The 11,236-nt window shown below is 35.8% G+C and overlaps 1 pseudogene; it reads right to left on the bottom strand.

Moving 5' to 3' along the window:
- Positions 1–7,807: 7,807 nt before the first annotated feature.
- LOC100666903 (olfactory receptor 4C16-like) lies at positions 7,808–8,733 on the bottom strand (annotated as a pseudogene).
- Between the last annotated feature and the right edge of the window lie 2,503 nt (positions 8,734–11,236).

Here is an 11,236-nt window from a genome sequence, read left to right as displayed (position 1 = left end):
ACAAACAAGCAAATAATTCCCACACTACCTGATTTTCAGGAACATCTTGATTTACTTAGCCTCATAGACAAGTTTTCTTAGGAAAAAATATTAATATTAAACATCGAAAATATAACTGATAACTGTATCCACAAGGGAGGCAGATCTTCATAGTGGGTAAAAGCACTTGAGGCAGAAAAAAGGAGTTTATATAAATGGTCCACCACTTAACTGTTGAATAATCTTAGGGAAGTTACATAACTCTCTGAGTCTTGGTTTCTGATTTGTAAAACAGTGATAAAATAATAGTATCAACCACATAGGCTACAACTGTGGAAAGGTGATGGAAAAGCTCAATTTCATCAGTCAGAACAAAGCTAGGAGATGACTGCAGAACAGACTATCAATTGCTGATGAAAAAGTAGAAGCTGAAGCTGAAGAAAGTTAAAACAAGTCCATAATGGGCAAAATTTGACCTTGAGTGTAACCCACATGAATTTGGAGATCATCTTAAGGACAAACTTGATGCATTGAACACTAATGACCAAAAACCACAGGTGCAGTGGGATGACATCAAGTACCTTACACATGAAGAAAGCAAAAGTTCATTAAAAAGAGAGAAATAAAAGAACAAAATGGACATCAGAAGAGACTCCGAAATTTGCTCTTGAACATAGGGTAACTAAAGCAAAATGAAGAACTGATGAAGCAAAAGAACTGAACAGGAAATTTCAAAAGGAAACTAGAAAAGGTGAGGAATTACAATGAAATGTGAAAAGACCTGAAGTTAGAAAACCAAAACACAAGCACACTCTCAGTATTTCTCATACTGAAAGAAGGGAAGAAAAATTTAAGCCTCCAGTTGCAATTCTGAAGGATTCTATGGGCAAAATATTGAATGATGCAGAAAGCAGCACAAGAGGATGGAAGGAATACACAGAGTCACAGTACCAGAACTAATTGGTCCATGTCCAATCATTTCAGGAGGTAGCACACGATCAAGAATCGATGGTACTGAAGGAAGAAATCTCAGGTGCACTGAAGATATTGGTGAAAACAAGGCTCCAGGAAATGAGGGAATGCCAACTGAAATGTTTCAACAAAGGATGCAGCACTGGAGGTGCTCACTTGTCTATGCCAAGCAATTTGGAAGATAGCTACCGAACCAACTGACTAGAAAATATCCATATTTGTGCCCATTCTAAAGGAAAATGATCCAACAAAATGTGGAGAGTATGGAACAGTATAATTACAATCACAATCAATTAACATTTTGCTGAAGATAATTAAAAAACAGCTGCAGCACTACATTGACAGAACTGCCAGAAATTCAAGCCAGATTCAGTGGAGGAGTTGGAATGAGGTATGTCATTGCTGATGTCACCTGGATCTTGTCTGAAAGCAAAGAATGCCAGAATGATGTTTACCTGTGTTTTATTGACTTTACAAAGGCATTTTACTGTGTGGATCAGAAAAAATTATGCATAAAATTGGAAAGAATGGGAATTCCAGAACACTTAATTGTGCTTATGTGGAATCTATACATAGAACAAGAGGCATTTGTTCAAACAGAACAATGGCATACTGCCTGGTTTAAAGTCAGATAAAGTGTTCATCAGGGATTTTATTATTATTATTATTGTATTTGTATGTGAGCAAATAATCCAAGAATCTTGACAATACGAAGAAGAATTCAACATCAGGATTGGATGAAGATTTGTTTACAACCTGTTTTTTGATATACAGGTGACTTAACCTTGCTTGCTGAAAATGAATGGAAGCACTTATTGATGAAGATCAAAGACTACAGACTTGAGTATGGATTACACCTCAACATCAAGAAAACAAAACCCTCACAACTGGACCAATAAGCAACATCATGACAAATGGATAAAAAATTGAAGTTGTGAAGGGTTGCATTTTATTTGGATCCACAATCAATGCTGAATATATCAAAGGACATAACAAAGGCAGAGCTGCTGCAAAAAACCTCTTTAAAATGTTGAGAAGCAAAGATGTCACTTTGAAAACTAAGGTGTGCCTGACCCAACTGTGATACTTTCGATTGCCTCATCTGCATGTGAAACCTGGGCAGTAAGGAAGACCAAAGAAGAATGAATGCCTATAAATTATGGTGTTGGCAAAGAATATTAAATATAACATAGCTGCCAGAAAACAAACAAATCTGTCATAGAAGAAGTAGAGCCAAAATGTTCCTTGGAAGCAAGGGTGGCAAGACTTCTTCTGAGATACTTTGGACATGTTATCAGGAGGGACACTTCCCTGGAGAAGGACATTATGCTTGGTGAGGTAGAGGGTCAGCTAAGAAGAGGAATACCCTTAACACAGTGACTGCAACAATGGGCTCAAGCATAGCAATGATTATGAGGGTGGCACAGAACCAGGTAGTGTACATAGGGCGGCTATGAGTCATAAAGACTGGATGGCACCTAACAACAACAAAATCAGCCACATAGGTGGGTAGGTAGGTTGATAGTATTATGATCACTCTATGGCGTGAGTCAGAATCGGGTTTGGCTTTTGGTTTTATGGGCGGCTATTTTTTTTTTTATTTCCTCCTTACCAGTAAATGAGGAAGTATAGTCTTCATGGATTCTTCCAGCCACTAAGAACTAATCTTTATTCATCAGGTGATTTACTGTGTCAATTATTAATTAATTTATCAAAATTATCAGTTAATATCAGCATCATTCCCTTACTATTTCTTATTCTGTTTATTGCTTGTATTATTCAATCATTTGTTAATGTTTTCAAATATTTATAGTTTTTTAGCATTGCTTTCTATTTGAAGAAGAGTAAAAAAACACTCCACAATTTCTCTCAATCTCTTCTCCCAGAATGAAATAGCCCCAAGTTAGGAGCCAGGATTTCAAGATAGCATTCCATGGTCAATTTTCCATTAGAATAGGTCTCTTTTACTTGATTTGTAAACTAATAAAAATACCACGCTGTGATCAGAATTACAAGAGTCTAAAGATTATAACAGAATGACTAACAGCCAGCTATATTTTCAGAGCATTCATGGAAAAATATATCCTTAAACACTGATTCTATAGATATTCAAAGAGATAGCTTTAAAGGGATTCAAGCACTCAGAAAAAGAAAGGAAACCATAAGAAAACTGAGGAGGAAAAGAGGAGGGAATAAATGGAAAACGAAGGGAAGGGAAAGAAAGTGAAGAAACTCAGATACTTGTCATCCATCAATTTCAATCAATATTTGAAAAGATGTTCTTGACTATTTGAACTCATGGCAGCATATAGAAAAAAAAAAAAACTATTCTAGCTCAAAATAATAAATACAGCTCTTCAAAAAAAAATAAATAACAGTGAAAAAGTCTTCATTCTTGGTATCTAGCTTTCAACTTACATTTAAAATAAATATATCAAAAGTAGCATATTTAGTCAAAATGAAAATGAGATTTTTGTTACCAAACTGCAGATAAAAAGTATCAGATGCAACTCAGCCTTTTGCTCTTGCCTTCTTCAATTCTGTACAGCAGTGAGCAGCAAGATCCACATCTCTAAATGCACAGGGTCTGGGGGCTCCTGGAGAACCTGGGCTGATGGTATTAGAAGGAGCATTTAGAGGCACTGAGGGAGCTGAGTGTAATCCCACTGGCATTCCCTTGGTAATTCTTGCAACGGCTAGTAAAAATGAACTGTTTATTGTTGTTGTTGTTTAACTTGTTTATTGCTTTGGCTTTTCAAATGTGATTTTAAATTCTTTAAAATTGCTTCTAATATATGATGTTAAATATTTGTAAAGTTTTAAGGCCAATGACAAAAAAAAAAAAAAAACCTTATTTCTTTCTATGCAAGGAATAAACCATAATGCAATCATATGGAATTTACTAGAGTCTTTCTTTGCTTCCATTTTCAAGGCTGATAACTTATTTATATTGATGTTATTCTGCTTTTTTCTGCAATGAAGGTTAAACTTAAATGCAATTGTTATTTTTCTTTTTCTTTCTTTTTTTTCACCATATACATCCTATTAGGCGTGTGGGTGGACATTTGCGATTGAGTAGTAGAATTCTTGCCTTCCACGTGAGAGACTGTGGTTTGATTCCTAGCCAATGCACATCATACACAGCCACAGCCCGTTTCTCAGTGGAGGCCTATATGTCTCTATGATGCCTAACAGATTTCAGTGAATCTTTCAAATTAACATGGACTAGAAGAAAAGCCTGGTGGTCTACTGCTGAAAATCCGCCATTGAAACCCTATGGATCACAATGATGGGGTAACCAATCATGGGGTTGGCTCAGGGCCAGGCAGCATGCCACCCATTGTGTGCTGGGACTGACTGGATGGCAGCTCAAAACAAGAAATTGAAGGATATTTGTCATAATACGATAGCATCCATTTAAGGAAAATATATAAAAGTGGAAGGAAATTTTCAAAATAATTTTCTCCAACCCATGTGTTCATGTGCTAAGTTTTTTTTTTAATTTTGAATCTGGAAGATTCCAATTTTGAGATGTATCAAATCAGTAGAAAGTAATTACTAAGACATGGGAAAAAGGATATTGAAAACTATAGAAACAAACCGAGTTTAGCAAACAATGATACGACTAGGTAAAAATTTTGAGTAGCTGATAAAAGATTTTCATCATTTTTTAAGAATGCTAGGCTGTTAACCCTCCATGCTAAACAAACACCTTGGGTTGTCATATTATGGATCCCATTACTCTTTTCCTCTTCCCTTCTAATCACAGTGGTTTGTACCAGGAATGGATCTTGACTTAGGACAGATTCTCCATAGAATGGCCAATGATCTAAATTACTCTACTACTCTACTCAACTATAAGCATGCTTATTCAAATTTCCTCTCTGGAATTCTAACTAGGTAAACTGGAGTGAAGAAGAAGTTTGTAGAACTCATAAAAGGAGAACTCTTGTCTCAAAAACCAAAAAAAAAAAAAAAAAGTGTAAGCAGATATTTTGAGGGAACAGAGAACATAAAGACAGTAGTGAGTAAAAAAGTGAGGTAAGAGAAAAAAGTTGAATTATGTACAAGCTCTGGGAATACAAGAGATGTCCCACTAGTACTCCCAGCATCCTGAGGTACTGATAATTTCTAATTTTCCCCTAAGTCCATGAGGGCTTTTATAATTAACATGATTTTACACACACACAAAAAAAAGATCAGTGCTCTCTTTTTAATAACTAAATAAGATTGACTTAAACCCAGTACCTAATTCATTATCTACAAAATAACAATTTTAATTTTATTATGACATACAAGAACTAAAACTAAATATATCCACCATTCTTTCATGATGAGTGCAAGTAAGAGATGAACATTTACCAGCAAAAGTGTAGAGAACTATATAATAAATGGTAGGCATAAATACAATGTTAGGTTGCTTGGGATGAAGAATGTCAAAAGAACCTTTGGTAACCTAATCAAAAATAAAACCTAATCTGCTACTCTTGAGATGATTCTGACTCATAGCAACCTTATAGGAAAGAGTAAAACTGCACTGTAGGGTTTTCTAAGCTTGAGTCGGAATCGACTCAACGGCACTGGGTTACCCTTTACTGAAGGTGGCTGCCACATCTTTCTCCCATGGAGGGGCTGGTGGCTCAAACTGCTGACCTTTCAGTTAGTATGTAGGCGCTTAAGCACTGTGCCACCAGGGGTAGATAACCACTAACAACAGGAATAGAAAGTCTTGATTTTTCAATTTTAGGACCCAGCTGAGTTGTTAAGGGAAATAGAGGAGTCGCTACTCACAATATAACTCACAATATATATGCAGTAGAAATTCTTCTTTGAATTCAAAGACAGATTTCTACTGATTGGTCTTCCAATTCACTAATCCTATCATCTATCTGGAAGCAGATATTCTCAAGTTATATTTAAATGTGATGAAATGAAAAAGCTCTTTGGAATCTCTAAATGTTTGGCAGGGTGTATATGCTTTTGGGGATAACTTGCAGGTAACCAGGCAGTATGATATAGGCCACATATTTTCTCCTGGAAAAAAAAAAATCCCTCTCCATTCTGTCCCCACCCTAACCTCCACCTGGGATATGGACATGGTAGTGGCGGATTATTGTGGTAGTGTGTACATGTGAGCTGGAATTCTGGGAGAGAAGAAAGGACCCCACAGTTCATTACATAGACTTTCATTTAATCCTTGTATGTAGAGCTGCATGCACACTTCCTTATTTTCCCCCACAGTTATATCAGAAATTTTCTAGCTCAATTCCTATCTACTATTGATTTTCAAAAAATGTTCCCTTGAGTCAATTCTGATTCATGGTGACCCCATGTGTTCCAGAGCAGAACTGTTTTCCATGGCTATGATCTTTTGGAAGTACATTTCCAGGTTTTTCTTCCAAGGCTTCTCTCTATGTATCTGAACCTCCAATCTTCCGGTTAATAGCTGAGTACTTAACCATTTGCATCACCCAGGGACCCACCTCTGGCTATAAGCATATGATTATTTCTTAATCGAAAAAATGAGAAACAATTCGCAGTGATTATCTTTTTTACAAAAGGATGAAAAAGAGATATATTTCTTTGTATTTTGTACATTTTTGAAATATTTTGATTCTCAAAATTTATGCATGCATTACTTCATTTTTCATGTATATAGAGTCATCTAGATGGTGAAATTATGTACAGTGTTTTCATCTTTTTAAGTGTTTGTATTATAGAGAAGTAAGCCATAATTTCATATTTTTTAAACAGAACAGCATTTTCTACCAAACATGGTGGGCTATCCATAAAATTTATTTCCTCTCTAAGTTCTCATTAAAATACAAGTGAAAAAGGATTTTATGTATTAGCCCACAATGAACTAAGAAAATAAAAACCCAGGAAATACCTGTTGCTGAAAGAGTGTCACACATTTTTCAAAGCATAATGGTAGGTAACGGGCTTACAGTTTACTACAAAAAATTGATATAGAATTCTCATATAAACAAAAATTTCTGTACAGATAAAAATACAAATAAGAAATTAAATTGAAATTAGATTCTCAATGATTATGTAATTAGAGACCGTGGTGCCAGATGCATAGGGACAAAAGTTGATGTCTATCCCAACTATATAAACACAGGTTTCCTATAAAAGTTCCTGTCCCCTCTACTCAAGTTATTCTCTTCTCTGGAGAGTATCGAATACTCACTAAAATTTTCTGTCTGTGATGTAACATATTTCTCTTTCAAACCCCAGAATTCCTCCTCTGGATTATCACATTCAGTTTTGAAAAAAGAAAATCTACCAGGATAGGAATTTCAGCACATAGAGGGCTAACTGTAATCATAATAAAAATAACAAACAAAAAAATCTATCATCATCAGATTGAAACCCACTCACGGCGAGCTCCTGCTTTACTGAGGAGAATTTTTCCACAGGGTTTTTGGCTGTAATCTTTATGGAAGTGAATCACCAGGCCTTTCATCTATGGTGCTGCTGAGTGGCTTCAAACTGTAAACCTTTAGGTTAATAGTGGAGTGACACCAGAAATGAACGTGGAGAAGGACAGAAAAACATCAGATCAAACCCACAAGTGGTTCTAATTACCCAAGAGAGGTAGAGACAGTAGTGAAAAATCTAAAGCAACTGGCCTTACATACTTTATTGTACCTTCTTTTGTCTCTTCCTCTACGTGAAACTGACTCAACACTAGCCAGCGTATGTGTCCATATTACCCAGTTTCCTGAAGAAAGTGGCACCTATTCCCCAAGATAAAAAAAAAAAGATTCTATGAAATCCACAATAAGATTATACGCATTGTAGAATTATGCTAGGTCAGTCGAAACCATGAAGAAGGATTTGAAATTTCTATTTATCTTTGGTCTTCTGAAATCAGTCTCTTACTCCATAGCTTCCTCATGGCATTTTTCACCTCAGCATTTCTCAGTGTATAAATCAGAGGGTTAAGCAAAGGTGTTCCAACTGTATAAAACACAGTTATCATCTTATCCATGGGGAAGGTGGTTGCGGGGCGTGTATACATAAATATACAGGGAATAAAGAACAAGATGACTACAATGATATGGGAGATGCAGGTGGAAAGGGCTTTTTTCCTCCCTTCAGCACTGTGGTTTCTCAGAGAATGCAAGATGATAACATAGGAGAACATCAGCATGACAACACTCATTGTGCAAAGGGCTCCACTATTGGACACCAGTAGTAGGTTGGTCACATAGGTGTCTGTACAGGCAAGTTTCAACAAGGGCTGCAAATCACATAAATAGTGATCAATCACATTGGGACCACAGAAAGGTAAACTCAAGGTCAGAAAAATCTGAACTGAAGAATGTACACACGACAATACCCAGGCTATAGCTACCAACACACTGCAGACCCACTGGGTCATGATGTTCATGTAGTTCAGGGGTTTACAGATGGCCACATAGCGGTCAACAGCCATCAGCACAAGGATCAAGATCTCCAGGCAGCCAAAGAAATGAAAAGATTTGGATCATGCACTCATTAAAAGAGATGGTGTTATTCTTCAGAAGGGCATCCACAATCATTCTAGGGGCTATTGGAAGTGGAGAAGCAGGTATCAGATAAGGATAAGTAGAAAAGAAAAAAGTACATTGGTCTCCCAAGTGCCTGACTGGTCTTGATGGTAACAATAACCGAGTTACCCAACAATGTCCCTAAGTAGAAAAGCAAGAAAAAGGTAAACACTATTTTCTTTTTAACAGGATCTTGTGTCAGCCCAAGCAGAATGAACTCAGTCACGTTATTATTCGGCAGCATGATTTCATGAATGAGGAGAAGGTATAAGTGTGAAATTGTTTACCTGAAAAAAAGAAAAAATACAGGAATTAAGGTATGGCGCTATGCAACAATGTGAAATATTTTAAGCAAATTAATTTGTGGTGCTATGTGATGTTATGGGATATTATGAGCAAAAATAAATATTCCATCTCAGGGACATTCTAGCTGTTGTTTCTTAATGAATCATGTCACCTCTTTGTTCCTCAATTTTTAATGACCTTTTCCTAGGGTGATCTTAAATCTCAAATAAGCTTATGAAGGATACTTTCCTAAATCACTCTTAAAATGCAACTCCTTGTTAACTTTAAGATGCTTCTTGCTCTTATTAATTTGATTTACATGATAACTAAAAAATCAGGATATATGATGCCAATCTATTATTTACTTAATTTTTATTTGCTTAATTTTTTTCTCATTCAGTAGACCTTGAGGCCCACGTTTTGCATGGTCAGTTTATCAGACAGTATTTAGGATATATTTGTCTTCCTTTTTAAATTTAATGTTGTAAAGTCACACACTATTCATGTCCACATAAATAGTATCTTATTTCTACATATATTTATGTATTACATATTAGTGATGCATACTTTTATAAATGTGTATTACTTATAAATATACAAAAAAATTAACAAAATAAATAAATAAATAAAAACATTGCCACCAAGCCAATTCTACTGATGGAGACCACATGTCTTACGGAATAGAACTACTCCACAGGGTTTTCCTGGATGTAAGTTTTACAGAAACAGATCACCAGTACTTTCTTCTGTGGTGGTGGACAATAGGTTTGAGTCGTGAACCTTTAGGTTACTAGTAGTGTGCAAACCATTTACATCATTCAGGGACCAATAAATATACGACCAAGTCATTTACTGAACACTTATTTTGAGTTATTCCAGCTTGAAAAAGGGAGCAAGAAACATTTATTTACCTCATTGCTGTGGAGTCTGTTCTGACCATAAAACAACCCTATAAACGGCACCTTCTAAATAATCTATTTTTACCTCAAACAGCTTAATGATATTTAGTACTTGACATATTGCAATAAACATAAATGAATATTCTTTGAAAATTTGTAATAAGATATCTAGGTGCCCTGGTGGTACATGGTTAAAGGACTCCTCTGCTAACAACCAGACTGTTCCTTAGAAGCAAGGATGGTGAGGCTGCATCTTAAATACTTTGGGCATGTTGTCAGGAAGCATTAGTCACTGGAGAAGAACATCATGCCTGGTAAAGTACAGGGTCATCAGAAAAGAGGAAGACCCTAAATGAGATGGATTGACACAGTGGCTGCAACAGTGTGCCCAAGCATAACAATGATTGTAAGGATGGCGCAGGACCAGGCAGTGTTTCCTTCTGTGCCACACAGGGTTGCTGTGAGTTGGAACTGACTTGACCACACCTAACAACAACTAAACAAAGATTAGTAGTTCAAACCCACCAGCCACTCTTTGGGCGAAAGACGTGGCAGTCCGCTTCCATAAGACTTACAGCTTTGGATACCCTAAAGGGCAATACTACTCTGTGCTATAATGTCACTATGAGTTGGAGTTGGCTCGATGTTGTTGAGTTTGGAATAAGGTATCTCAAATATCTCCATTTCTATTTTTTTCTTCCAATTTCTGAAAAGCACCTCTTAGAGGTTACATTTCCAAATTAAAAGAGAGAAGACAATTGTTTAATAGCTCATGTTTCACTATTCATATTTTTGCTTAAACATTTTAGATCTGGGGCAGTAGGAGTATGGGTTGTCACTAGGCACACCAGGCAGTTGGTATAGGATCAGACAGTCAATAAACACAAGCATAAATATATGAACATTTATTCTATGTTTGATATTTCATATTAATATGAAATAATGGACTTTTCAGTAACTGATGTTAGGAATGTGAATCTCAATTTAAAAAAAGAACTACCTTATTATTCAAAAAACTATATATTCCAGATGGTTGAAAGATAAAAATGTACCAGACCAAACTAGAAAATGATAGTGGAAAAATAACTATATTTTAGGGTAGCAAATTCATAAAGAAAATTGTAATACATTAAAACTTCTTTATAACAAAACTCAATATGAATAAAGAGTTTTAAAAACTAGTGGAATGGGATCAAATATTTATACTTCCTACAAATCAATAATACAAAGATTAGTAACCCAATTTTAAGTAGCCCTGTGGGCACGTTGGTTTAGTCCTCAGCTGCTAAATGAATGGTTGGTGGCATACAACTACAACAACCACCACCATACAATTTTACAAAAGAGCAAAGCATTTGAATGAGCAACACAAACAAGAATATTATTACTGGCCAATAAGCATATATAAAAATACTCAACTTCATTAAAATCAGGGAAGTGCCAATTAAACAACACTGAAATACTCATGAGTTTTGTAAAAACCAGACCATATCAAATTTTGATGATGATTTAGAAAATCAGCATGAGATCTAGTGAAATACCCCCAGAAAGCATTCAAAAGGT

The sequence above is a fragment of the Loxodonta africana genome, chromosome 22 (assembly GCF_030014295.1).
Source record: "Loxodonta africana isolate mLoxAfr1 chromosome 22, mLoxAfr1.hap2, whole genome shotgun sequence".
Lineage (NCBI taxonomy): Eukaryota > Metazoa > Chordata > Mammalia > Proboscidea > Elephantidae > Loxodonta > Loxodonta africana.
This window is presented reverse-complemented; position numbering and strand designations above follow the sequence as displayed.